Source organism: Silurus meridionalis, chromosome 18 (genome assembly GCF_014805685.1).
Source record: "Silurus meridionalis isolate SWU-2019-XX chromosome 18, ASM1480568v1, whole genome shotgun sequence".
In the NCBI taxonomy this organism is placed as follows: Eukaryota; Metazoa; Chordata; class Actinopteri; order Siluriformes; family Siluridae; genus Silurus; species Silurus meridionalis.
The window spans coordinates 20220280-20247929 of record NC_060901.1 but is presented as its reverse complement, the minus strand read 5'-3'; the positions used below and the strand labels follow the sequence as shown (position 1 = coordinate 20247929).

Genomic DNA, 27650 nt, shown 5'->3' with positions numbered 1-27650 from the left:
TCCAGAACAAAGCGTTTAAAGGACGGGGAAAAGATGGTGGAGAAGGTCATGAAAAAATGCATTTTGTTCATGCAAAATTTATTCAACAAAAAAAAACAACTTTGTGTCAAATGGAGTTCTTCTCGAAAAAAGTAAATATATACAATTACATTCATACAATACAATAGAAACGTTAAAAAACTGGGTGTATTAAATGCTTAGAGTTCATAGCTTTGATTTCAGACATGAGAATGTAAATAATGTCAGACATTTCACAGATGAAGTTCTACTGAAGCCCCTCATTTGGATCAAACCAAGTGCAGTAAAAGTTCTCCCATTCCTCAAAGTTCTCAGATCTTTCAGTTCTCCTAGTTTTTTGTGTTCTCCCACTTCTCTCCATGACCTAATGATTTCCAGGTGCTGTAATTAAGCCATAAGCTCAATAGGACCTGGCGTTTGTTTTCCACCTCTAATCTGCTTCAGTATTTTGGCTCAACAAGTCCGACATGACTAAAGATAATTCGGTGTTGTTCTTGGCCTCGAGTCAGCATTGATTCGTCTCGCTTTTCTCCACTCGGATCCAATCAAGTTAGATAGTTCCACCTTTCCAAATCAGAAGAGAGCTGGAACATGTGGTTTTTGGATGACAGGAGAAATGGTGGGTGGAGATTATGAGCACTCAGGAGGAACATGTCTGACTTCCTGTACAGCAATACAGGGGATTTCCATTTTCTCTTACCCGTTTAATACACTCACCTGTTTCCTGTTCACACTCGTTTATTCCCGGAGCTGTGAGATTGCAGTGTGTAAGTGCTGTTATTTTCTGCTTTGGATCTGCAGTAACTATAATTTCACCTGAATTTCTGGCCACATGTTTTTATCTGCACATTTAATGCTGATAAATAAATTGAATGGTGGGTAAGAACCAGCAAAGAACTGCAGCTTGTTCACCAAAATGTTGGCGTGACATCAGTGCAGGACTGATTTGAGAGAGTTGTGATGAATAAGTTATAAAGTATTTGTGTAAAGTTAATTGTGCTATAACCAACTACAACATATAAATCTTGTGGTCGTCTAATTACAGGCTTTTGTCTCTCTCTCTCTCTCTCTCTCTCTCTCTCTCTCTGGATGAACAAACTGCTTGTTTTTATCTCCTCTGATTTAATAGATCCTCATTCCTTCACACAGTTATTTATTATTTTATACACTTACTGACACTTAAATTGTTTATTAAATATTTTTACTTCTAATAATAAGACCAGAGTGAGTTTCGATTTAATTTTCTATCTTTCCTGCTGAGACGCGGGGAGGCGCAAGTTACATCTGCAGTAAAACTTTCAGTGGACGTCATGTTTATTATCTTAAATAATCATCCGTCTTTATATATTTGTAAATTGTTTCATGCAAAAAAAACCTCTTCAGTGATACAGTCTCTTTATAGCATGGTTCCTCCTTCTTCTTCTGAACCTCTTCATCTCTGACTTGTTTCTTTCACAACAGATAATTTCCACTTTATTCCTGAACCAGTTTGTTCTTTCAGCTTGTACAGAATCAGTAGCGTTCTCATTCAATACCAAGTCTCGTTCAGGTAGAGCTGTGTTTTTACGATACCTTGAACTAATCACGTCCACCTCTGACCAATCACGTCCTCCATCGACCAATCATGTCCACCCCAGACCAATCATGTCCACTTCCGACCAATCACGTCCTCCATCACAGCTGTCAACAGTTTTCAATCAATTCATTTTTCATTCCTAAAAAAATGTAAAAATAATACATTTTTATATATATATATATTTTTATAAATTCGCATAAGATTCTTTTATATTCAATCACTAAATAAGAACGAATTAACATGGCAACCATGGTAACATTCAAACGTGCACTTCCTCTACAGTAAATGTTTATAATGAAGCATTAACTACTGAGTTCATAGTTTTCTGAATGTTCTACATGTTCAGTATTGTGCAGGCGAAATCCTTCACATTCTGATCATTACAGTCGATTCTTCTAACAGAGGAACCTGTAGGAGGTAAAAGTCACTTTCTACGAGGTAGATCTGAGGTTCAGAGGATTGTAATTGTTCATGTGTTTTGGCAGTTGCAGTTCTTCTGTAGAGTGTATGTAAGGGCTGGTCTTTCTTCTGATGATGTTTTTGTTAAATCTGTTCCTGATGGTGTACACTCTCAGAACACGGTCCTAATTAAACCCTTCACTCTCACTGATCCACACCCTTATAAATTATACCGACACAATGTTCCATCCGATGTTCTTTTTTTTTAAAGGAAATTTCCCAAATTCAGTGTCCAGATCTTTTACTAAACCGGTTCTGCACTTCACATTAGTGAGTCATGAACGTCGGTCTGAAGCTAAACATCTGGTCTCTGATTAAACAAATAACCTCTAGAAGTAAAACAATAGGAAACTGAGGTCATGTAACACAAGAGCAGAAAAATAAGCAGCTTCACAGGAAGAACTTGTATATTATTCCACACACACACACTTGTCATGCGTACCGAGGGTTTGTGAAAATGTAATTATTGCAGACTTTTCTTCAGCTAATCCGTGTAGTGGTGATGAGAAAGCCAGAAGCATACGATAAATAATGGGATATTCCAAAAATTTCAATAATAATAATAATCATCATAACGAGAAACGTTTTCAGGTTGTAATTATGAGGTTTGAGAAATCCGTGGTGACGTGCTGCTCGTGCTCCCATGGCGCTGTTAACAATACAAACCGTATATATTATTTATGGTGTTATTTTCATTACATTTCCTCAAGAATGACTCATTCTGAGTTACGTGAACGTTCCTGTGTGGAAATGTAGATTAAGGGATTAACATGAAGGCTTTTATCTGGGTTGAGATTTAATGCAGAAGTTTGTACGACCTAAAAAATGACAATTTCCTCCTACATTTATTCCTTAATAACAATGGAACGGGATTATTATTATTATGATGATGATGATGATGATGATGATGATGACTGGGCTCTGTGCATATTTTCACCAAATTAAAGCAAACTGAAGCAAAATAGCACTGAATGCTTTAAACCTGCAGAAAGCTGACCAGCGATAATTATATTATTGCTAGTCATCTGGTGCTCATTGTTTATTCCAAATGAAGTATAAATTGCATGTAAAATGTAGGAGTTCATTATGTGTAGCTGAGCAATTAATCAGACATACTGTACAGTGTAATGTACGGATTTGTGTTGATTGGTAAAGTTCTACATAATTCTTCTCTTTAACAGAAGGTCTGGAGAAAATAATACAAGTCCCTGGTTTGATGGGGAAACTGCTTGTGATTGGATCAACAGTCTGTCCTGTAACTCGTTATTCCTTTTATATGCAGCAGGAATTGTTCATGTTGCTGAAATTCTCGACTGTATTCTCTTTGGCTGTCCACCAACCCCGTAACACAGTGTGCTGCAGGGATGTAGGTGAGGAACAAGTTCATTACTGCTCTTTAAAATGCCACAGGAATCTTCCACCACTTCAACACCTTCTGAAGTTTGGTGCTGTAATCCCTTTCAGAGGTCATGAGGAGGTGAGGTGCAAATTAAACCTTTTGATAGCCTGTAATGTCTCCACAAGTTGCTTAGCCTCATTCACAGGGAAAAAATAACACCATTAAACCTGTTTGTCATGCGAGCTTAGGATTTCAGCGTGGCTTTTCCAGCAATGCAGGATGGAACCAGGCTCCAGAAATACCTGTGTTCATTCTGCTGTCGATCTGATTGTCTGCATGTTTTCAGCCTCTCCATCTGCTGGCTTTCACTGCCTGAAGGAGGCCTGTAACACACACACACACACACACACACACACACACACACACACACACACACACACACACACACATCCCTGGGCCTTTCACTTCTCTGAGCAACTGTAGTTGTGCTGATTCTAAAGCGTCTCTGTGGAATGCAAATGCAGGAGATGGAAATTTACAGACCACAAAATGGAACAAAAGATCAGAAAAATTGCTTCTATAAACCCACATATACAAGCAGTTCTGAATGCTGGGACTCGGACCTGTTACCATCACTGACCCATAATCACGATCGTCATTACACACTCAAACAGAGCACCACAGTTAAACACTCAAACAAACAAACAACTGACAAAATATAATAAAACATTTCTAGTTTATTTGTGGGTGTGGGTGTGTTTGTTTTTGGCTGTTTGGTTGATATTTGAAAGTGTATATAACTAGCGACGCAATGTCTGATCAGAAGGTCATGAGTTCAAATCCCAGCACCACCGAGCTGTTGCTTCTGGGCTCCTGAGCGAGACCCTCAACTGCTCAGGTGTAGAAATGTAAATCTGTATGAGGGTTTCTACCAAAAATTATTCATGTAAATATTTGTTTCACTTCTTTAAATAAAATCGGCGCTGAATATATTCCCACACTACTGAACTACATGACAGTATTTATAACGAGAACATCAACTGAAGAACCCAAAGGTACCTTCTCTAGTCTATAATGCAGTTGGTAACGAGTCTTGTAAGAATGTTTGAGTTGAAACAAAAGAACTCCAGAGGAATTTGTACCTACAGCGTACCTACGATTCAAACACAGCATAGCTCTGGAGAACATCCGCCAATATCTGATCACATTCTGAACTCGGAATCTGGTCCATGAGTTAAAACTTGCAGTCCAGGATATGATGATGTCACTACAAGCCAACGATCAGTCGCTGAACTTTCGTACTCGATGAACAGTGTGCAGGGTGGCGTCAGTGCCAGAGGACTTCAGGACGATGTTGAGGCAGGAAGTGACATGCTGGCACCATGTGACCGAACTGCAATAGAGAATCGGATCAGACGGAAAATGATCGGTTACATGTACAGTAGTCTGCATTTGGGTTCTGATCATATCTTAAACGTAAACCAGGAAATGGAACACGCTGATGTGAAGATCTTTCGCTTGTGAAGTGTTCGTGGGCAGTTTAGAAGAAAACCCAAGCTCTCGGAAGCCAGATGTCTTCTCTCGGGAATGTCAAGTTTATGCAGGTTTTATTACTGCAAGCAAATGCAGTGTAAAGTGTTTGATGTTTGTGCCATAACCACCAAAGTCTATAAGGAGTCGAGTGAGCTTTTAACACACGTCTGTGGTTTGCCTGCTTGGGTCTGAGCCTCTGTTGAATAACTATTGTTCTCCCACAATGCACGTCTTCATTTTTTATAAGACTAATGGCCTTCAGGAAGAGGTCTAGCTTCAGTCTTTCCCCAACTTCACTCTCTCTTTCATCCTCTCTCTTGATTTATTTATAGCAGTTCGAAACACTCACTTTCTGTATTCAGCGAAAAAAAAAAAAGTCTCAGAATAGTGGACCATCTCTGTGTCCATCAGTTAAGAACCTTTCTTTAGATTCTGATTCAGATGATCCAGAAGACCCCAGAAAGCCACAAGCCTGATCTCTCGCCCCTGCATGTGCAATTCCTGGTGTAGAATAAACATGGGAATCTTAGTAAACAGGACTTCCTTTTAGTCAGGATGTTTCAAGGCTGCATGCCAAGGAAGAGCCTTGTGATGTCCGCAGAAGAAAAATCCTCCAAGGCACTAACAAAACAAACACTCCGCATCTTTTGCACATCAAGCGATAAAAGCTTGCTTCATCCGGCTGCCTTGATCTTAGGAAAGAAAGAAATGGGCGAACAAACACGGCATCATTGTACATTTCACATGAGGGATCCTTGTTACTTTAGGAGCTCGGCTTTAAGTGCGTTTTTCAAGAACAAGCTTTTGATTTCCTCCTTTTTCCTGCTGCACAAACTTAACAAAATGCTAATTGACCCGATTCTTTGGTTCTTCCATTCCTCATTTCTTCAGAAGTTCCTTTTAAAAAACCCAAAGCTCCAGGACTTTGTGGAACACCACTGTGCCATCTTCATGCCACAATATGACGTTTTGATAAATGATCCTCTGTTCTTCTACCAAACAGGCTGAGACAGGAGAGGTGGAGAAAGTGGGAGAAGATGGAGTTGGGGGCTTTGTAGAAAATCCAAGGGGTTCTGAACAGGGATTCGTTTGTGTGTATTATATTTATTTTTCTACGCTCCAGGCTTGTTCACCTCTTCTAACCCCTGAGTGATTGTATGAGTAAATCTTTTAGAAGGTAGAAGGTTTAAGGCGGCTTGGTTTTCACACATGGAGAAGTTGAAGATCCTCAATGCTGAGGTTTAGTGATGTTCATGCGTTTTCTGTGAATCTTCTGTGTCGGGAGTTTTGTATTGAACGATGTCTTGATGTGATAAAAATGCAGAGGAAGAAGTAAAATTCTGTCTGTTTGTCACAACGACTTCACCTCAAAAGTCTCGGACTCGGAACGAAGCGTCGGGCAGAACAAGCATGAAACGGAATCGGTCACATGACAAACCTCACGAAATCCTCGGCGCTGGCCCTCGGCTCGACCCAGCCGTAATATCCCTACGCTTTATCGCCAACCTTTAGCATTTGCATGGAGTTTTCCACAAGCATGAAATGCACATAGTTTATGGGGGCGGAGGTTCCCGAGCGATCGTTTAACAAGCCTGGTTTTGGATGAGTGACAAAGACAGGAGCGAGTCGTGAGTAATGTTTCGTCAGAAGGCAGCGGAGTCGAGGGGCAGGAACGCAAAAAAGCATGCAGTCATGAGAATACAAGGCCGTGTGTAGTTTATCTATTTTCGGTGGAAACGAATGTCAGGAAGATATCGTTCTTCAGAAGGCATAAAAAAGAACCGCTGCTGAGTGACACCGAATGACTTCCCTCGTCCGCCTCGTACCAATCTGTCATTTTCCATGATGGAGACTGGAGGCGAGTCGAAGCGAGAATGCAGGAGGGGAGTGGATGAGGGCTGAGATTAGACAGTGTTCTTTTTGTCTTTGGCGTTGTGACATGTTTATGGCGAGACATCATGGATGTGAGGGCGAGCATAGCATATCCATCAGACACGAAGATAGAGAGAGAGGAGGCAGGAGGATCAAGTTTCCTCAGTTTCATGCCACAGCTTCCCCCTCTCTTTCTTTCACTCTCTCTTTCTCAGCGATGACTGGAAGATCCAGAGTGAGAAGGAAAGACAAGGGCACAAACCTGCTGTGGCACGTTGAGTAAACCGAGATTGCTCATTTCCAGGCAGTGCTTTTGTTATTTTTAGAAATTTGCACGTCTCAAACACTCATCATCCACCGCTCCAATCGCTCTGATACCTTCCAAAGTCTGGAACAGGGAAGGAGTTACAGAATACAAATCCCTCGATCTCAGATTCCATTTTGCTTTGTTGATTTCTTCTCCAAAATGCTCAAAGCCTCAAAGACTTCCCCATTATCCTGCACGCGAGCTTTCCCGTGCGCTCTGTCCTGCCGCCTCAAATTGATGCTATCATTACCAAATTGAACGACCTCTCATTGAAGTATTGAAATGTCATGGAGATTGTCCGTGACTCTTCCGAAGCCCGAGGGAGAATAGAGGGCGCCTCGGTCACTATCTCTCTCAGCAGAAATGCGTTTTCACCTCATCTTCCCTCTCCACCGCGAAAGGTCAAGCATGAAATGCACCAACTGTGATTATTCAGTACACTCTGTGTTCCCCCGATCCCATCTTACGCAAAAAGCCCCAGCTTCATCTTCATCTCGGCTGCTGCTTTTATCTCCCTGTGGTCTTCTTCTTCCTCTCTTTCTGTTGCTTTTTATTTGTTTCATGTAAAGAAGAAATGTTTAAAATCTGCAGCACAGACTCGCCTGGGATGAGTTAGCCTCCATCTAACACGTTCTAACACGTCTCTCAGCAAAATAGAATCCTGCATTCTGATTGGTCAGAAGGTGTTAAATGTGTGGATGCATTTTACATCATAAACTATTTTCTTTGTGTGTCTTCGATTTTATTTTAGATATAATTTGTATGTTGTTGTGCAAAAAAACTGTAAACGGCTCTTCAATGCTGACTGTCAGGTTTCACTGCTAAAACCCGGAGCTCCAGAAGTTTCTAGAAGGAGTCTCTGTGGCAGATACACAGAAGAACTTCTTTTCCTGATTCTCCTTCAAACCTGCACCAAGTTTACCTGAGACTGAGGCTGCTGCATTTTTAAAGAGTTTGCACCCAAATATTGACTTTCACAAAGTATTTTTTTACAGTAGTGAAGCTGCTAAAATACAAGAAATAAGAACTTTGGCAGATGGTTAACAATAAATGTGACATTAAATAGAAAAAAATACAATATCATAGTGTAGTTGTGCTGGTAACATGGTGGTGGCCGTAGTGGTCTTAGTTAGTGGTGGTGGTGGTTGTAGAAATGGTAGTTTGTGGTGGTGGTTGTAGAAATGGTAGTTAGTGGTAGTAGTTAGTGGTGGTAGTTGTAGAAATGGAAGTTAGTGGTGGTAGTTGTAGAAATGGTAGTTAGTGGTGGTAGTTGGTGGAGGTGGTAGTTTTAGAAATTGTAGTTAGTGGTGGTGGTTGTAGAAATGGTAGTTAGTGGTGGTGGTTGTAGAAATGGTAGCTAGTGGTGGTAGTTGGTGGAGGTGGTAGTTTTAGAAATTGTAGTTAGTGGTGGTGGTTGTAGAAATGGTAGTTAGTGGTGGTGGTTGTAGAAATGGTAGTTAGTGGTGGTGGTTAGTGGTGGTAGTTTGTGGTGGTAGTTGTAGAAATGGTAGTTAGTTGTGGTAGTTTGTGGTGGTAGTTGTAGAAATGGTAGTTATTGGTGGTAGTTGTAAAAATGGTAGTTAGTGGTGGTAGTTTGTAGTGGTGGTTGTAGAAATAATAGTTAGTGGTGGTAGTTGTAGAAATGGCATTAAATGAAAATGTTACTAAACAAATCAAATTCATTACTAAGGAAACAGGAAGCGGTTCAGGACTGGAATTGTGGTATTCAGTATTTTAGTTCAATTCAAAACCTTTTTTCCTCCAAGACGCTCACTCGAGTCTCATGTCCTTCAGTGGATTTCAAAAAACATGGAGTTTTTATATATATAAAGTGAATAAATCAAAACCATTTGAAGCACAGGGGGACCTCATCCTTTCTTTTATTCATGCAATGCAGGTTGTCTGTTGCTTCTTGCTGAATAACTTCTTTAATTTAACAAAAAGAAATCCAACTTTTTTCTACCTTTTTTTTTTTTTTCCTTCTAAGAATCTCGATGGCCAGAGATGTGGGACTCAGCAGCATTATGAATGTTTTCTGCTACATGAACAGGACTTTGAGGACCAGCCTGGGGCAGAGCTCTTCCTGTATCAACTTGGGGAATTAGTGCGTTAGATGAGAAACAAGGCTTTCTAAATGACTTTATTGTTTGGATTTGAATAATTGATAGATCCATCAGTGGAAGAGCGTGGCGTGAGCGGGCCTGGTTCTGTTTGCCAAGCAGATGAAATGGAAGGATGAGATTTAATATAAAGTGTGAAATAAAGCTAACAAACGATGCTGGGGCGAACACTGTCGGAGTGCAGAACAGCAAACAGTCTGAGTTTATTACAGACACCTCGAAGAATATAAAGTGTGTATGAAATCACCGGTGTGTGTTTAACTCTTATCTTACAGAACGGATTGGATTCGGTTCAGATGTGATTCAGTTCTGCTCAGTAATCTCGGGCTTGAACCCCTGTAGCTCACAGTGTACAGTCAGGTTTTAACTCTATAAGAACCAAATGCGAGATATTTTAGTTTCTACCCAGTTGTCTGAGGTAACCTCCATCTGTGCCATGTTTTAATCTCCATATGCATCTTTTGAGAAATTTTTGACCAAACATGTGGAACCCCCAGAGATTTGCCATGACAGAAGCTGATGAGCAGCACAGAACAAAACCTAAACAGCAGAAGAACATGTGTAAGGGAGGAATTCACGCTAACCCGAGCCCAAAAATCTGGATTTGTCCCGCAAGAATTCTGTGTTTAAAGCGAACGAAATCGTGTTCTTGTGTTCCTCAGTGCACTCGTGAGGTTTTCTGGCAGCTAAAGTGCACCATAAACATGTTGAAAAAGAGGGAAACTCGTATTATTCAGTAACCTCTATGAATTATTCAGTAGCTGCAGTGAAGTTAATAGGAAACGGATTTTGTATGTTATTCCGGTTGATTAGAAAAGTGTAGAACAGATGGAGAACTTTTTTAATGTTCAGACTTCAGTGTTTCTGTAGCACATAATTACTGAAATCCTCCAAAATACACATAATTCAGACTCGTATTTCTTCACAGATGTTGGTAAGAAAATAAATACATTCTGGCAAAAAGAAATGCTAGTTTCTTTTAGCAAACCAGTTCTTAGAAATCTCCTCTACTGAAAGATCTGAACCCTCAGTCTGCTGTCACATCTATTCTATTCCAGTACCTAAAGCACTGATTCTGATGAAAAGGTTGAGGTGGGTGTGGTTAGAGATAATGAGGGGCGGAGTTAATGTTGAATTGTAAGTCTGATCAAGCTGAAAGTGTGTGGATCGGATCAGTTCAAATCCCCAAAACTCAAACACGGAGATCTGATCTGTTTGAAGGAACGTTCAAGAATAAGAGAAAAGCTTAAATTAAAACCTGGTTTAAATGTAAGTAATGAGCAGGAGATTGTTGGATTATTTCTATAAATTGTTTCTCTCTAAAATTGATTGTTAAACTGCATCATTACGCCTCAAAGGACCCAAAGTGTAAAAGTGAAACCAAAATCTATCTTTAAATGGATGTGTTTTTCACAAGAAAATACATTAATATCTGTTACCTGGAACGCAGTCGGATCGTTTGTTTAACCTTCAACTTCTGCTGACTGAACGAATGTCCCACTGAGCCTCTGCCTTTTTTTAGATTTAAAACATCTTCATCTGAGATGTTCATGAGATCAGAAGCCTGGATGAGGCTTTGTCCTAAATGGAATTGGGCCAAGTACATAAAGCTTCAGGTTGGACACATTATTTTTATAATGTTCTACTTTTTAGTGATAAAATTATAAACTGGGTCATTTTAAAACTAAAAACATGAACATGGAGCGATGAGTGCTGGAGAAACAACTCTGACACTGAGCTTTATAGAGTGTGTAAGGAATAGAGAGAGAAACAGGATGACAGCAGGCGTTTATGAAGCGAGACTGGAAGCAGGAGAGCAGCAGATGTTGAGGAGTAAAACGGAGAGCGGCAGCAGATGCGTGTGAGCGATGACGGTCTCGAGGACATGCGGGGATCAGAGATCATCCTCCTACAACACTGCATTAACTATTGTGGGAAAATGGTTTCTCACCCTTTATTTAGATCAAGAACGACTCCGAATTACATTTCCTCCTTCTTCTTTCTCAACAGTTTCTCAGCAGAAACCAGCCCTGTGACACACAGAACACTTCACTACATGTCCTTCACTTCCACCAATGCCGGCCTGCTGCAGGTTCCTGAGTGGTTCTCCAATCCCAGGACCTTCAAAACATCAGTGTTCAAAAACTGAAATTCTCATTCTGTCCACAAGGAATGCTTTCCATCGCACGTGTTTAACGAGACGTGAGTAAATAATCTTTCTGGTAATATTTTATATAAAGGGTCCCTACATACGGCCTTAATGACACATTTATAAGCGATGCAAATCCTTTCCAGAGAGAAGTTGTGAGGGAGTTTTTTGTTGAAGATCTTGTTCTCTTGACTACTGCATAATTTTGTTTATTTATTTATTTAGTTTGTTTGTATTTAAGTTTTATGACTTTACCACTGTCTGTCTGTTGTCATGGTGATCTTGGCCGTTGTAATCACACTTCTACAGTCACTTTATTTCCTGTGCACAACAACCAATAAATGATTTTCTTTTTTTTTGTGGACAAAAAATAAATAAATAAAAATCAGGTCTAACATGCAATAATTTATTATAAAATAAATCAGGAGTAAATTATAATCAGAGTCGGCAACAGGGAATAGAAAATACCTTCACCCCGATTATTTAAAAAAAAAAGCACAAACACCACCTAACTAACCACAATAACAGCGTACAGGTGCACACACTCAGGTAACGAGACAATTTATTATTGCTGGAGATTTAAAAAACACACTTTTCCATTACCTGAAATGTTTCTAAAGCTCACTTATAGGAAGTGTATCTGTTTCCTATCTGGATAAAAATCACACACACACACACACACACACACACACACACACACAGTGTGAGTCATGATAGCTGTCACATTTTATTAGACTCTGGTTCATCTCTGAGCCACACAGTGCGTGTGTGTGTGTGTGTGTGTGTGTGTGTGTGTGTGTGTTTGTAAGAGCTGGCCCAGCGAATCTCTCCTTGTTTCTTGGACGAGCCGAACACACACCATCTCTCTGAAACCACAGAGGGGGCCATTACTGTACCTAATGACACACACTCGGCTGTCTTCCTCTCACAGTTTATTATATTTCCAAACAAACAGACCTCCCACAAGGCACCCGCCATTAATACACAACGCAAGAGCAAACATCCGCTGCAGGAAACGGACACAAGCACACGAGACGTGATGCAGCAAACAACAACAACAAATGAATAAGAAGAATAGAGGAAGATTTTCTTACCTGCTTTGAGACAAAAGACTAAAGAACATTACAAACGTGTCTCTAAAGTAAAAACATGCTAAGACACGACGCATATCAACTTTCCAGAAGTTATTTAAAGTGTTCTACAATTCAATTAAAACCAAGAACCAGGCAGAAGAATTTCAGCTCTTTATGTCATCAGTCTTCAGTTTTACAGCTCACACACTTCTCCGTTACAGAGAAAACACACGCAGTGCACGTGGCATCATACGATCCTGAGAATCAAAACACATGCAACTTTATCACGTAAAAATCATAAAGAAGGAAAAGTGTTCAGGAAGGGACTTGTAAACGTGAGTAAATTTACGAGTGTGTTTTATGTAAATCTTGTGAAAAAATTATTATTATTAAAAAATTGACCATGACGTAAAAATGGACACGTGTCACCACATTTTATCCTCCATGAGAAGCGTTTTATTAAATCTAAATCATGTTGTACTCTGTTAGCAGGGCGCTGGCTAATCTAAACCAGCTCTCACTTCTGAGTGTGTGAAACTCTGAGATTTTCCTCTGAGTGTTTCGGGGACGATCAGCAGGTGTGAGGGAGCGAAGGCAAAAACAACAGCAGTAAAAACAAATCGACGTGAACTCCTTGACATACACATGATTTCTTTGCAACTGTATGAGTGTAAAGAGGAAAGATGTGAAAGACAGAACGAGACGGCGAGACGGTATTTCTAGAATTATTGGGTTTTCATTGCCCTGCATTCTTCCTGTATTTCACATCTGTCTGTTCCTTTAGAGGTGAAATTAGTTTCATCCGAAGTTCCTCGCATTCGAAGCCGAACAGAAGCAGCCTCGCTTTTCATCCTGCTCTCTTGTGAGCCGTTTTAAAAGGATGTTAGGACGAATATCTATCTTTCAATAAAAAGCGATTTAAGGTGACTTTAAGGCGACTTTCATTCCGTGAGTAAGGGAGCGGCGCCAGACAATGATGTAATGGCACCGGTTTCATAACCTCCACCTGAAGACCTTCGACTCTGGGAAGTCATGGCTAAGAGCGCAGGTCTTTTTTTCTCCTCTACATGTCTTCTTTCCAAGACTTCACTGATGGAGTTTTATTGATCGGCGCTGCAGAAAACCACACCGCACCTTCGGAGAGATTTTTCTTCTTGTCCCTTTGATAACAAAAAGAAAAAGAAAATCATAATCCTAACAGCAGGATCCCTGAACATATCCATCTTTCCAGCTGTAGGAGAGCCAAAGCACCTGTAAAAGTGACAAAGATTATTATTAGATATGGATGACAGAAATGGACAATGCTGTGACAAATGTCTTTCTCTACAGGTATTTCTGACTTTTCTTCCTTCTTCACAATGCCATCGTGAACTACTTCCAGTTTCTCACCTACAGAATGTTTAGATGGAAGTTCATACTGCGTACCTACAGTCTGCCTAATCCTGGTAGTATCAAATAATTTCAAGACTAATTTTGCCAATTAACACGCCAACAGATGGCAGCACAAGGCTGCACACACAGTCATAGGAAGCACCAACCTTCATAAGTCAGTGTGCCAAAAGACATTGTCCTCATATGATGCTGCAAACATTACTGCTGACTTCTCCCTGACCTCATGGTATCACAGCCTTCCTGGTTGAGTTCCTTCATGGTCTCTGACCCTCAGCATTGGATCACGCCATGTTTATTTACTGCTTGAAAATTTTGAAATGCCACTGTTGATTAGAGCCTTTGACCACCTACAACAGTGTAATGAATCCACATGATTGTGTGTAAAAGTTGTGAAGTTTGCTGTATATTCAAGGCTACGTAAAGGAAATGGTGGACCAGATCAAATAGTTCTGTGATGCCTTGTAGTGTTCTTTGCTATGTTGACCCAGATTGAGAAGCTGCTGAAAATGAAGGCGTTCACTTCAATCTTCTGCCCTGTCTGGAGAATGCTCATATTGAAGCTATTGGATGTATTCAATTCTCTAAAACGATTCCCAGAGATCTCAAAAGGCAATTTTGGGCTAATATACTGACCAGAAGAAGAACTAAAGACATGAAAGTGCCAGCATTGGGATACATGTTCACCCTTCTGTTAATAATGTTCTTACATCATCTAGTACCTAGCCATCTCCACCTCCTCAAACAAATCATGCAATCTTTAGAAACGTTCTCTGCACATGACCAGATCCTTCTTCACATATCTTTATTCCAACATGAGAGCAGGTCAGGTGGTCAACAACCTCTCCGTCCTTCATCACTTCTCTTTCCAGCCTCTATCTTCAGAGGAAATCGTTTTTATAGAGGGGTCTTTCAAAGTGCAGTTATTATTATAGAGAGAGCAGTGCAGGGGTAAAAGCACATAACCCGAGGTGATCTGGTGCTAAAGGTCAGGGGAAAATAACAAAACCTCTCGACAGAGACGGAGAGAGAGTTCTTCCCCAGACTGTAACCTTGCTCAATACTGGACTGGTCAAACTCCCTCAACACCAAGTCAGGGTCGAATTCCTTAGAACTTAAATCTTCTTTGAGCAAAAAATATATATTTTTTTATTCACTTGAGCAAAACTTGACTGGTTCCATTTTTCTGGGTTTATCTCAGGAGATGGGATTTAAAGAGCTGCAGCTTCACCCGATAGCATGAGAAAAAACGCATGAATATGATCACTAACCCCGAACGTTTTTCATACAGGATTATAATTAATCCAGTGGCCATTTGTTTATCATGGCAGATATTTCTCCTGTAATGTTTTGTCCTGAATCACTGCCACGTATGAGCTCCCACATGGGATTATGGGAAATGAAAGGCAGCAAACGATGCACACAAAACTTGAAGACTTCCTGCTAATCATTATTTTGCAATATTCTTCTGTGCCACTGATTTGCTGAGTTGCCCATGTGAAGATGAGAAGCTGATATATTTCTGAAAGGTTGCAAAGATTCATTAGGCGCACTTAGCTTGCTAGCACTCTATTGGTCCATGCTATTAGTTTATGGTAAAGCCGTAGGTGAAATTCTGGTGTTTTTGTCATCTTGATTGTCCATAAGGACTCTGCCATGTAAAGGAGTGTAAGAAGTGTAGTTTGGTAATCAGGTGCTAAAAAAAAAAATCTTCCAAAACATGCGTAAGATCCCCTTCAAAGTCCAGCACCCATTTTTCTACCCGGTTTAAAAATGAATCTTCAGTCCCATTCCGCTTTGCCAAAGGGCACCATAATAAAAGATAATGAAGATTCTGAAAATGAGTTTTCTCACAGAACCATCAGTGCATCAGAGCACAATCACAGTAGGCAGATGGCAGTGCAGGGGTTCCTTAATGCCAGCAAGGGAGTTTATCATCTTCAAGGAATGATCAGGAAACTTTTTGGATTGGGATGTTGGAATCTGTGTAATGCTGTGATCTGCTTCACTGCTGGAAACTGAGCAGAAGAATTCTGCAGCGATGAATAAAGACCTGAGAGACAAATGTAAATCAATCATAAAATAACCAGGTTACTAAATAAATAAATAAGTAAATAAATAAAATAATTAATGGGTAAAAAAAACAATATTATAATCAGTTCCTGTGGTCAATAACCAAATTCTTCGTGTCTTCACACTACAGAAAACAAACCAACTCCTTCTGAACAATCAGAATCAAGAATTTCTGAGCATTTAGATTTTTTGTTCGTTTCTCAGTTGTTAATATTTGCAGTGAAATAAAACTGCTTTCTGCAAATCGACCAATAGGATAAAAGTCTGCTGCTTGTTTCTTCGTATCAGTGCCTTGTTTGTCTCGTTTGCTTTAAGGTGACCACCTTGTGTAAGTTCAACCTGAAGCTGTTGTGTGTCTTGGTTCCTGCTCCACTTGGTTGCTTGTCTGGTTTGTACTCCGGTGGGTTTTTGTTGTTGTTGTTGTTTTGACCTCAGCCTACTTGTAAATAGATTGTTGCTATGTATATATGCCGTATTGACTATGCATGCCTGTGCTTTGACTCTGTTATATTTCGGGGGAAAAAAAAATAAAAACAATATCCTGCACCACAACATGACATCCAGCCACCTTTATCTTTCTTTAGGTTCCAGTTAAAAACAACCGAATGACTGCATCATAATCAGGTGCATTTTTTTGCATTGTCTGAGAATAATCGCTGTGACCAGTGTGATTCAGTAGGAGGTGGAGATCCGATCTAATGTTATGTGACAGTCCTGTCCGAAACCGATTAAAGAAAAAAAAAAGAGAGAAAGAAAGGTTGCGCTGCTGCTTATTCCTGTAAAGTGTCTGAGGGAAAAATCGGTGCACATGAAAAGGGTTTGGCTCTGTTTTGATCTGTTTTATGAGACATGAGCATTTTTAGGATCTTGTAGATCAGGTCAGGGGTCTGCACAGTGAAGCATGGTGGTGGTGTCATTTGTTATTTCTGAACACAGTTCTCTTCAGATACTCATGACTATGAAACATTTGTCGTGATAATTAAGTAATAATGTTTTTTTGGAATTTAATTAATAGCCAAACTCTTGATTGATTGATTGATTGATTGATTGATTTTGACCATTTTAGTAGTAATTTGTCTTTCACTGTGGTTCCTTTTTTTAAATTTGTAAATAATTTTGTATTGATGATTCCTTTCTCTCCAACACAATCAGATGTATTTAGTATAGCTGTAATCCCAGTTATAATCCCAGTGGAATATTTATGCCTGAAGTCTTAATCATAAGAATTCTGCATGGTAATTACTTCCATTTGTGTATTTCACACTGCACTCGGCGACACGTTGGTGCTATTCAATTTTTAGGAGAAAGAGTGAGGAAAAAGTCATGTGAAAGGCGGTTGAAGGGAGACGGCACCTCAGCTTTTACACTTCAATCAAACTTCCCCATTCATTTCCTGGACAAAAGCGAGTTTATCTGGCCCGCTGTTGCGTTCGCTTGCTTGGGCGTTCTGGAGTTTTTGTGTTTAAATTGCGTCTATTGAGGCTCCTCTGGGGGAAGGTGGAAAATAAAAATGAACTCTTTTTGCACGCACGGTGCTGGAATTTACAGCAGCTTTTCGCCCGAAAATCCACTCAATACCAATTCGTTCAGCTGTCAGGCTGCTCTGTCTCTCCTCGGGATGCCGTCCTGCGCCTTTTCTGCATTATTCTGTTTGTCTTACACGAGCAATTAGAGAATATGCGAGCGTTTAGACGTGTCCCCTCCTTCAGAGCCTGACGGACCATGAAATGTTTAATTCATGATTTTCCAGCACACAGCAATCACCGTGTTATAGAAGCGTGTTTATTCAGAAACATAGACAGCTGTGTTGCATATGCATGCAAAAGCAATATTTCGTGCAACTTGATGAGCGCATGGAAGTGAAGGTTTAGTCGCTTCTGTCGACTGGGATACAGAATCCCAGCGTTCCTGAGATTAACTGCAATGTCAATTCCTGTGGAATAAAAAATAAAAAGCCCACAGATCATTGTTTTTTTTTTTTCATGATTTGTTTCCTGTCACAATCCTCAGAGCGTTACGTAAGGATGCTTCCTTCGCTTAGCGGCTGGAAAATACAATAATGCAGTGGCGAGCTACGAAGCTGGTTTGTCTTCAGTCTGTCACTTTTTTTTTTTTAAACCTTTTTCAGCAAACCCAATGAACTACATAGAGATTTCCAGATTATTTTATACTCTATATATTACGCTATTTTAGGCACGGTACAGAGCCCAGTGTATATATATAACAATAAAATCCAGACATTTTCCTGCTAAGCAAATTGCTTGCTTTTAATATGAAAACGTATGAAAAGGTCAGCTGGAGAAAAAAAAAACACCCTGGGTGCAAATTAGAGTCCTAAAAATAAGTCCATGAAAAAGGAAATGGAACATTCCATGGGCAAAGTCAGACGTACTGAAGCAGCTCTGAGCATCACGTCTCCCAGAGCCGCTCCAAACTTCAGCTGCTTCTGTCTGGAAATTTCTTTAGAAAATTATTTAATACCTTTTAGAAATTTGTTACATTTCTTCTGTTAAGGTTTTATTCATAAAATGAATAAGTAATAGGGAAGATGTTCTGATGTACAGTACACTGAGTTTATTATTCACCCTGAAACAGAACCCTATAGAACTCTAGAACAGACGAATCTCATTTCAGTAGACATGCAGCAGTTCCACATAGATTTCATTCACACCATTTGTTTTTCATAAATCCGACATGATCTGATCCATATTAACAAACCCATGGAACTGACATACATTGGGATTCATTCAGCTTCTCTATTCAGCATCTTAATCCATTTCCAGTCCGATTCCAGCTGTTAGAATGTTAACGCTAATGAAAATAAATAAATGTTTATCCCAATTCACTTACATGCATCCAAATTACGTTCCTCTCTCAGCTCAGTGTTTATCATCAGGCAGAATATAGGGGAAGTTTGAGCTCAGCCACCAAGCTGCCACTGCCGGGCCCCTGATCAAAGGCCCTAAACCTGCTTAATTATTTACAATGATGATCCAAATGATATAAATGTACATTTGACAAACCGTATGTAGGTATAATAGATATAATGCCACATTATTATTATTATTATTATTATTATTATTAGTAGTAGTAGTAGTAGTAGTATGAGCTTCACTAAAAATAAATTTCTTAATGAAATTCCTACAAAAGTCCTTTTTTTTTTTTATTATTTTACCATATTACTTCATTAATTACACGTTTTGTATATTAATTGCAAATTGATTTATGTATATATTTTTGGAAATGTGTAACTCTTATGAGACTTTGCATTACTCTGTTTGTCCACGTCCTCATTACAGAGAATCTTTAACACACAGGTTCAGACTGCGGCTGATCTTCCTGACTCAAAAACAATCAGCAGCTATCGGTAACAGTGAACGCTGTCATCTGGCTCCTCGTTTCCATTAGTCACGTGACCGAAGCGTAATAAATTTCCCTACGCGCTGACTTGTTAAACAGGCGTAGCATAAAGCGCCGCACGCTAAACACGGCGGCGATCAAAGTGTTCCAGCATTCTAACCTCTAAGAGAAACTCAGTGAAATAACAGCATATGCTGAGTCATCACAGTTTAGCATTCATGCTAGCTGCCTGTTCTTTACCCAGTAAACCGAACAGCTTTTCCTGGAGATCACAGAACATAAATATTTTATTTCCTGTCAGTTCAGGAGGCAGCAGAATAACGGCGGGAATAGAAATGAAATGGAATGTTTTTTTTTAAGAAACATCATAAACTTTGCTCGCTTATTACATATCTGAGGTAAATCTGAACTACCGCTAATTCATTTGGGGAAAGAAGATCTTTAGTCTGGAGTTTTGTTTTAAGAATTTCTCCAAGTGGATTCGGAGCAGCATTATCAGGATTAAGCTCCAGATGGAGCACTAATTTCTCTCAGGCATTAGATGCTAATGATCTGATCTGATTTCTGGGAAGACATTTTTTTCATATTGATTCCAAGATATGAGAAAAACAACTAAGGTAATGTTGCAGGGGTGAAGCGGTGCACTGATGTTTGAGCTTTAACTTTATAAAGTAAGTAGCATGAAGCTAAATGAAGGATAGGAACATCAAGTCCTGCTCCTCTTTCAAAACATAACTGTGACTGCTTATCGCTTCCCTCAGAAATAACACCAACCATTGCTGAAGTTCCCAAAACCATGTCAGTAAAAAAAAAAAATTCCTTCAAGGCTTTCAAGGGAAATAGTAGGTCATTGGTTAATGATTGGACTTGTGATTGAAAGATCCTGAGATCAAATCCCACCCAGCAGCCAATCTTGGGCCCTTGAGCAAGGCCCTTAACCCTCAATTGCTCAGCTGTAATTCCCTCTGGATAAAGGCCTCTGCCAAATGCCATAAATGTAAATGATCTGTGATTTTATTAAAAAAGTATTGGATAAGATGTTGTACTTCTGATTTGAAGGTCATGGGTTCAAATCCCAGCACCACAAAGCTGCTACTAAATAACCCGTAACTGCTCAGCTGTATATGTGAGATAAATGTAAGTTGCTCTGGATAACGGCGTCTGTTAAAATGAGGTAAAAATAAATTCTATTCAGGATCTTTTCTGAAGGATCCATTCCCGATCCACCAGGGCCCTGAAGCACACATCCCGTTAGGGATGATTTGTGGTGGTGGTGGTGGTGGTGGTAACATTGACTCATTCCAGTGACTCGAATATTTAGATTGCTTTCACCAAAATGATTCATTCGGTGATTATTTCCCTAAGTTACATCAGTGCAGGTTCATTTGGAGACAGAAATCAGAAGTCTCGTCTCTGGCTTTTTTTGGGAGAAGTTGCATGGCTACGCATGGCTACGCCTTTTCTCCTCTCACTGATACAGGCAGATTTTGTGTTCCAGCTCACGGCTTTTTTTAATTCATAATCACAGAGCAGACAAGTAGAAAATGAGCCAGAATCGTGTCCTGTATTTCAGGATGCGAGGACAAGACGACACGTCTTATAGCGACATTTTGTTCGGCAGATTTTTGTCGTTGTCGGTATTAAAATCACTGCATTTTAGTGATAGTGTAATTTTCCACTTACATGCGGTAAAAATTATCAAAAATGATCTGGGCTCAACTACGAGTCCTTTCACCCATTACAGAAACTCAACAAGCAGCGTAAACGGCGTAACGTCTCATTTCTCAACTTTTCATTAACTTTCAGTATTTTCAGGTTTTAAAGTTCATTCATTCACAGGCAGGGAACTGAAATGCGTGTAACAGGCCATGCTAATCACAATGCTGGGAAAGTAATGATCAACATTAGCATTATCACTAAGGTTAGCTAATTAGCTTGTTGCGTTAATACTGGTGCATGTCTGCTGTAGTTGCTGAGCTACAATTTTAGTGTAAAGTTCACTATAATAAAGGATCACTGAAAGCAACTGCTAAAGTGCGGTTAATAAGAACTTTATAAAAGTTTAATTTATTTTCTTTGGAAAGTGTCAATTTGGGAAATGAGCTTAATTTCAAACTGCACATTACAAAACACAGCAAATGCATTATATTATTTATTTATTGTTCTTATCTCCCTATGGTTGTCCACTGTTGCAGAAATGAAAGAACAGGCTGGATTGGTGTTTGATTGCCTCTTGAGTGTGGTATGAAGTTATCACCTTGAACCCGAGCTGAAGGAGAAAACTTAACATCCCCGAGCGACCTCCTAACTCTAGACGTAAATAATGTAGAGTCCTGAGCTGTGGATAACTCAGACTCCAAAACAGTTAAGGAGCAAAGAATGTGTGCCTTCATGAGACAAATCTGCACCATATGTGTTTATGTTTAAGAGAACAGTCGCTCCAGAAGGCAATAATCAACCAGGAAGTGGGACTTTGCCGTATGGCAGGCGATGAAAAATGCCTGTAGTGGGGCAGAGAATGATCAAAGTGTCTCCCTAAGAAAGAAGGCCAGTGGAGCTGAATCACACCAGTGTGCAGGTACATTACGTCCATGCTCCCATTCAATGTGTAGATGAAGTTCAACTTCTGTTTTCTGGCTAAATAAAGTGTTAGGGAGGGGAACAGAAATATTGAAAATGGCACTTTTTGTTGGAGAACTCTGTTGGAGAACGTTAAACCATCATTCCAGGGTATAAACATTAGTAAAAAATGTTTGCTACGCTCATATTTAAATCTTTATCTATTGTTACTTTAACACTGATGAGCATAAATCATAAAGAATGTACCATTTTCACCTCAAATTTTCCCCATGTCTAAAAACAAAATACACTTAAACACTGAAATCTCCCAAAAACACTGAAAATTCACAAATGAAAGAAAAGAAAGTAGGAAAATAAGACAATGTTGTTTGCAGTCTACAGGTTTAGTGGTTGCCCACTGCAGCACCAGCATGGGTTTTTGCCTGACAGGAGTGGGACCTGAAGTGGTCTCCACATCGTTATCTTGTAGCTCATCTGCTCCGAGGTTGTGGATTCTGAGATGCTTTTCTGCTCACCACAGTTGCAAAGAGTAGTTCTTTATTTATGGATTATGTATTTCTTCCTGTCAGCTCGAGGCCATCTGGCTGTCATTCTCCTCTCATCAACAAGATATGCTCAATGCTGGATGTGTTTTTGCCCCATTCTGTATAAACATTCGAGACAGTTCTAAGATCTGGATTTTCTGAAATACTGAAATAACCCTGACATGCCACGTTCAAGGATTTCTCCTGGTTTTGATGTTTAATGTGAATAAAAATCCAGTGTCTGCGTGAGTTTTGGTGTTGTGCTGCTTCCACCTGATTGGTTGATTGAACATTTGCATGACTGAGCAGGTATACAGGTGTTATTAAAGCTAATAAAGCTAAGGGAGTTCTGCAGTGATGTTGTGAGGAAACGTATGAGTCGAGGAAGGTTTGGTGGGATTTTGAATAACGCCGTGTGAGTCCTTCTCGAACAGATGAATACGTTCCTCAATATTAATTTTGAACGTTCTTTACAGAATATCTTGGACCTTTCAATAAAAAAAGAACAAATCCCAGTTTCTGTTTATGTTTTCATTTCCGTTCGTCCGGCAGAGACATGACCTGTAGGTCAGGATCGTTCTAATGGTGAGGTTTTGATGTTTTTGAGACGCTGTGTACAGACGGATGGAGTATGCATGTTTTGTTTCGTTGTATTCTCTCTCCTGTGTATCAACGCCTCCTTAACCACCCACAATGTTCTGCACAAGCAGCAACACAATATGTACGGCAGGAAGCCAGACTCCATGCTCTGCCTGAGCAGATGTGGGGATTAGCATTATTTAAAAAAACAGGCTCACTGTGGAGAATTGGCCTGATGTTGGAATGCTTGCCTTCGGTATCGATGTCTATCTCGGTCGGAACGTATACAGTTCATACGAACACCAGAATTCTTGCACGTTATCTTCCATATGCAACCAATGGATTCCTGCTAACACAATCCCCTAAAGCTGAAGTAATTGTTTATATCAGCCGTGTCGCCTGGTAGAACAGTTTTGAACTTTTTTCCCCACACCGTTTTCCCAAAGCAATTTCCTCCCCTGTATTTCCGCCCCATACAGTGAGAATTACGCTTCATTTAATATGAGAGGAACCTCACATGGCTCAGAGACGCTGTCATTACTTCCGGCTCGCTGCAGTCCACCTGCCCTGTAATTAATAAAGCGCTGCCATTTAGTGCAGCTTTCCATCTCCTACTTTGATTTGCCTGTCAGAAGCTATTAAAAGCCCTGGTGGGAGGCCGAGCCACAATCCCACCATCTCGACTCCGAGTCACGAGCCAGAATAAAAACCGCATGGTGCTGGAGCTCTGAGAACTTCACTCATAACGCTGGTGTGGTGGTTTCAATGCGACGGTTGAGTTCATTCTACACGGTGAGAATTTAATGACATGATTTTATTAATTACTCGTTTAGATCCATGTTCTATTAGAAGGATGACATCAGTTTGTCCATGATCTCACTGCAATTCCTTTGTATTGAGTTCATTTAATCTCTATTCTTCCTCTCTTTCTTCACTTCTCCCTCTTTCGCACACTGTATCATGAAAAGCAAATGATTCTTTCGCTGGCCATTTTGATGTGTGATTTATTTGGTTGGCCCCATTGATCCCAGACAGACAGACAGACAGGCAGACAGGGAGAATGAGGAAAACTGCCACGTCTCAGTGACGAAGGAAAAGAAAATAAGCAGAATTTTGGTTAATATCAAGCAAACAAACTGATAAAATGAACTGGTTCATGGAGCAACACTGGCATTTCATTATAAATCATTATAAATCAGTATAAATCATTAGCATTGCCACATGATGTAAACTTTCAATTTATACAGTAAGGAAAATAAATATTTGAACACCCTGCTATTTTGCAAGTTCTCCCATTTAGAAATCATGGAGGGGTCTGAAATTGTCATCGTAGGTGCATGTCCACTGTGAGAGACATAATCTAAAAAAAAAAAATCCAGAAATCACAGTATATGATTTTTAAACTATTTATTTGTATGATACAGCTGCAAATAAGTATTTGAACACCTGTCTATCAGCTAGAATTCTGACCCTCAAAGACCTGTTAGTCTGCCTTTAAAATGTCCACCTCCACTACATTTATTATCCTAAATTAGATGCACCTGTTTGAGGTCGTTAGCTGCATAAAGACACCTGTCCACCCCATACAATCAGTAAGAATCCAACTACTAACATGGCCAAGACCAAAGAGCTGTCCAAAGACACTAGAGACAAAATTTTACATCTCCACAAGGCTGGAAAGGGCTACGGGGAAATTGCCAAGCAGCTTGGTGAAAAAAGGTCCACTGTTTTTGCAATCATTAGAAAATGGTAGAAGCTAAACATGACTGTCAATCTCCCTCGGACTGGGGCGCCATGCAAGATCTCATCTCGTGGGGTCTCAATGATCCTAAGGAAGGTGAGAAATCAGCCCAGAACTACACGGGAGGAGCTGGTCAATGACCTGAAAAGAGCTGGGACCACCGTTTCCAAGGTTACTGTTGGTAATACACTAAGACGTCATGGTTTGAAATCATGCATGGCACGGAAGGTTCCCTTGCTTAAACCAGCACAACAACCTCCTTCCCTCAGTTAGAGCATTAAGATGGGTCGAGGCTGGGTCTTTCAACGTGACAATGACCCGAAGCACACAGCCAGGATAACCAAGGAGTGGCTCTGTAAGAAGCATATCACGGTTCTGGCGTGGCCTGGCCAGTCTCCAGACCTAAACCCAATAGAGAATCTTTGGAGGGAGCACAAACTCCATGTTTCTCAGCGACAGGCCAGAAACCTGACTGATCTAGAGAAGATCTGTGTGGAGGAGTGGGCCAAAATCCCTCCTGCAGTGTGTGCAAACCTGGTGAAAAACTACAGGAAACGTTTGACTCTGTAATTGCAAACAAAGGCTACTGTACCAAATATTAACATTGACTTTCTCAGGTGTTCAAATACTTATTTGCAGCTGTATCATACAAATAAATAGTTAAAAAATCATACATTGTGATTTCTGGATTTTTTTTTTTTTACATTATGTCTCTCACAATGGACATGGGGATGACAATTTCAGACCCCTCCATGATTTCTAAGTGGGAGAACTTGCAAAAAAGCAGGGTGTTCAAATACTTATTTTCCTCACTGTATTTGTAATACGATTTCAGATAAATGAATGGAGTGTTGATGTTTTGATGGTGGAAAAGTCAAGTGAGAGAATAATTTTTGGAGGAACGTTGATCATGTGTTTATCTACTGCAGTTCCACAAACTCGTGTTTTCATATTTCATTAAACTTTTCACTTTTCTTTTTCACCAGAAATCTTACAGTCAGCAGAAAACGCTTCTGAATGAATCACTGACCAAATGGTGTAGTAATGAACATTCGCAGTGTCCAGTGTTCTAGAAGTTGTAGGAATTCATTGGACCATGTTACCTTGTTGTAATGTTTCCCTCATGAATTGTGTTCCCATGTACGGAGCAGATAAATAAAAGTCAGTCCTTCTATGGGGATGAAATGCAGATTTCGGAGGATGGCGTGTTTGTGTTCAAATGCATGGATCAGATAAGATTGGCTTCTAAAGTCTAAAAGGGTTTGGACATTCGAATACGGTCTGTTTTAGATTTGTGTCACTCGTTCGACACGGGCCCGAGTTTCCATCGACATTATTAAAGCCTGAGTGTGTTCTCTGTCATGGATCGATATTATAGTCGTGCTTTCAAGCTAACTCTGTCTTTATTAGCAAACAAATCCTGGCTTCATCTCACTGCGGTGGAAATCAGACCTGCTACATTCTTCCTACAGGAAAGGCAGAACGTTCCTTCAGCGAGGGAATGTGTGTGTGTGTGTGTGTGTGTGTGTGTGTGTGTAGTCACGCCGATGTCCCGTGATGACCTGGCCTTATTCGGAGATCGCCTCAATGTTTTCTCTTGCTGTCTGTTTAACTGATATTGATTAGATTATCTGCTCATATTCACACACACACACACACACACACACACAGACCTGCACTCTCTCCCCTGACCCCATTAGCAGGTCGTGGGAGGACGCCACCGAGAGACGAATTGGGTTGTGTTATCAGAGCATGACGCTTACAGTGAAAACATTCCTATCTCTGGATAACCTCTGGAATCTTGGGTTAGGAAGTTCCTCCTGTGTAATCTCGCTCCACAGAACCTTAAACACGCCTCTTATCTGCAACAATTTTGGGTAAGAGAGTAAAAGCTTTGATTTGAAATTGTAATTGATTTTTCAGAAAGAGGAATGTAACTGACGTCGCTTTAGAGAAGACCAACATCTACGAATAGCATCTGAACTCTGGAGCCTCACAGAAGTTCTGGGGTTTAACGGGTTGGAGCTGTTCTTCTAATTCAGTTTAATTCAATCTTATTTCTATACCGATTTTCACAATGGACATCGTCTTAAAACAGCTTTACAGAATGTAAGAATAATAGAACAAAATTCACTTCTATTGAAATGCATGAACTGATGAGCAGAACTACATTGACGGAGTCTCAAGGTTTCTTCCTCATCCCATCTAAGGGAGTTTTTCCTTCACCACAAAGTGGCTCCTCGTCCTCAGCTGGGTGACACCAAGAGTGTGATTCTAAATCAGTAAAACATTACAGAGTGTGAGTGTGAGTGATGTCCTTTCTACAGTCAGTTGGAGCTCCTGAGCAACTCTTACTGTATATTAGCTGAACATCTGAGGTCTTTTCACCACCAACTCCTTCGTGCCAGAGCAATGATCGAGAAACAGCAGATCTTGAAGCATGTTTTTCAGTATTGACTAAGAAGTTATTTATCCTCAAATTCTGAGATCTTCATGAAGTGGGATCCAGCTGGAGCTGGTACGTCTTTAGGTGTCTCGTAGATCCGTCTAACTCCTTTAGTTTTAATTTGAACCTGATCGCTCGGTCAGTACGTTGTTGAGCATCAGGGTTTAGTGGCAGGTGTTTTTTATGCCGGTGTTATTGACATGGTGATGAAATAATGATGGGATCGCTGGCGATCAGAGCGCGAGTGAAAGATCAGGGTGGTTTGCGACTCACGAGGAAGATCAAAGCAGTGAGGTTTCATTAATAATGACGTCCAAACGCGTCTGCTGCGGCTGATAAGACTGGCGCTCTTGTTTAGACGCCGTGTCTGTAGACGGACTCCAGTCTTCTTTCAGCAAATCGCTGTCTAACACCGAGCACTTTCTCACGGAGAGATCAAACAACCAAGAGCACGAGAATCTGCAGGAACCTTCAGGTTCATTCCCATCACAATGATCCATTTCATTATTACA

The 27650-nt window shown here is 40.2% G+C and overlaps 2 long non-coding RNA genes across 2 annotated transcripts; one reads left to right on the top strand and one right to left on the bottom strand.

Moving 5' to 3' along the window:
- On the top strand, positions 1–25802 carry LOC124400815. The gene is made up of 3 exons (XR_006928440.1): positions 1–785; positions 11235–11426; positions 25679–25802. It is a non-coding gene; the product is annotated as an uncharacterized LOC124400815 (long non-coding RNA).
- On the bottom strand, positions 1315–5032 carry LOC124400816. The gene is made up of 3 exons (XR_006928441.1): positions 4546–5032; positions 3695–3897; positions 1315–1733 (listed from the first exon to the last, which is right to left on the bottom strand). It is a non-coding gene; the product is annotated as an uncharacterized LOC124400816 (long non-coding RNA).
- Positions 25803–27650: the final 1848 nt, after the last annotated feature.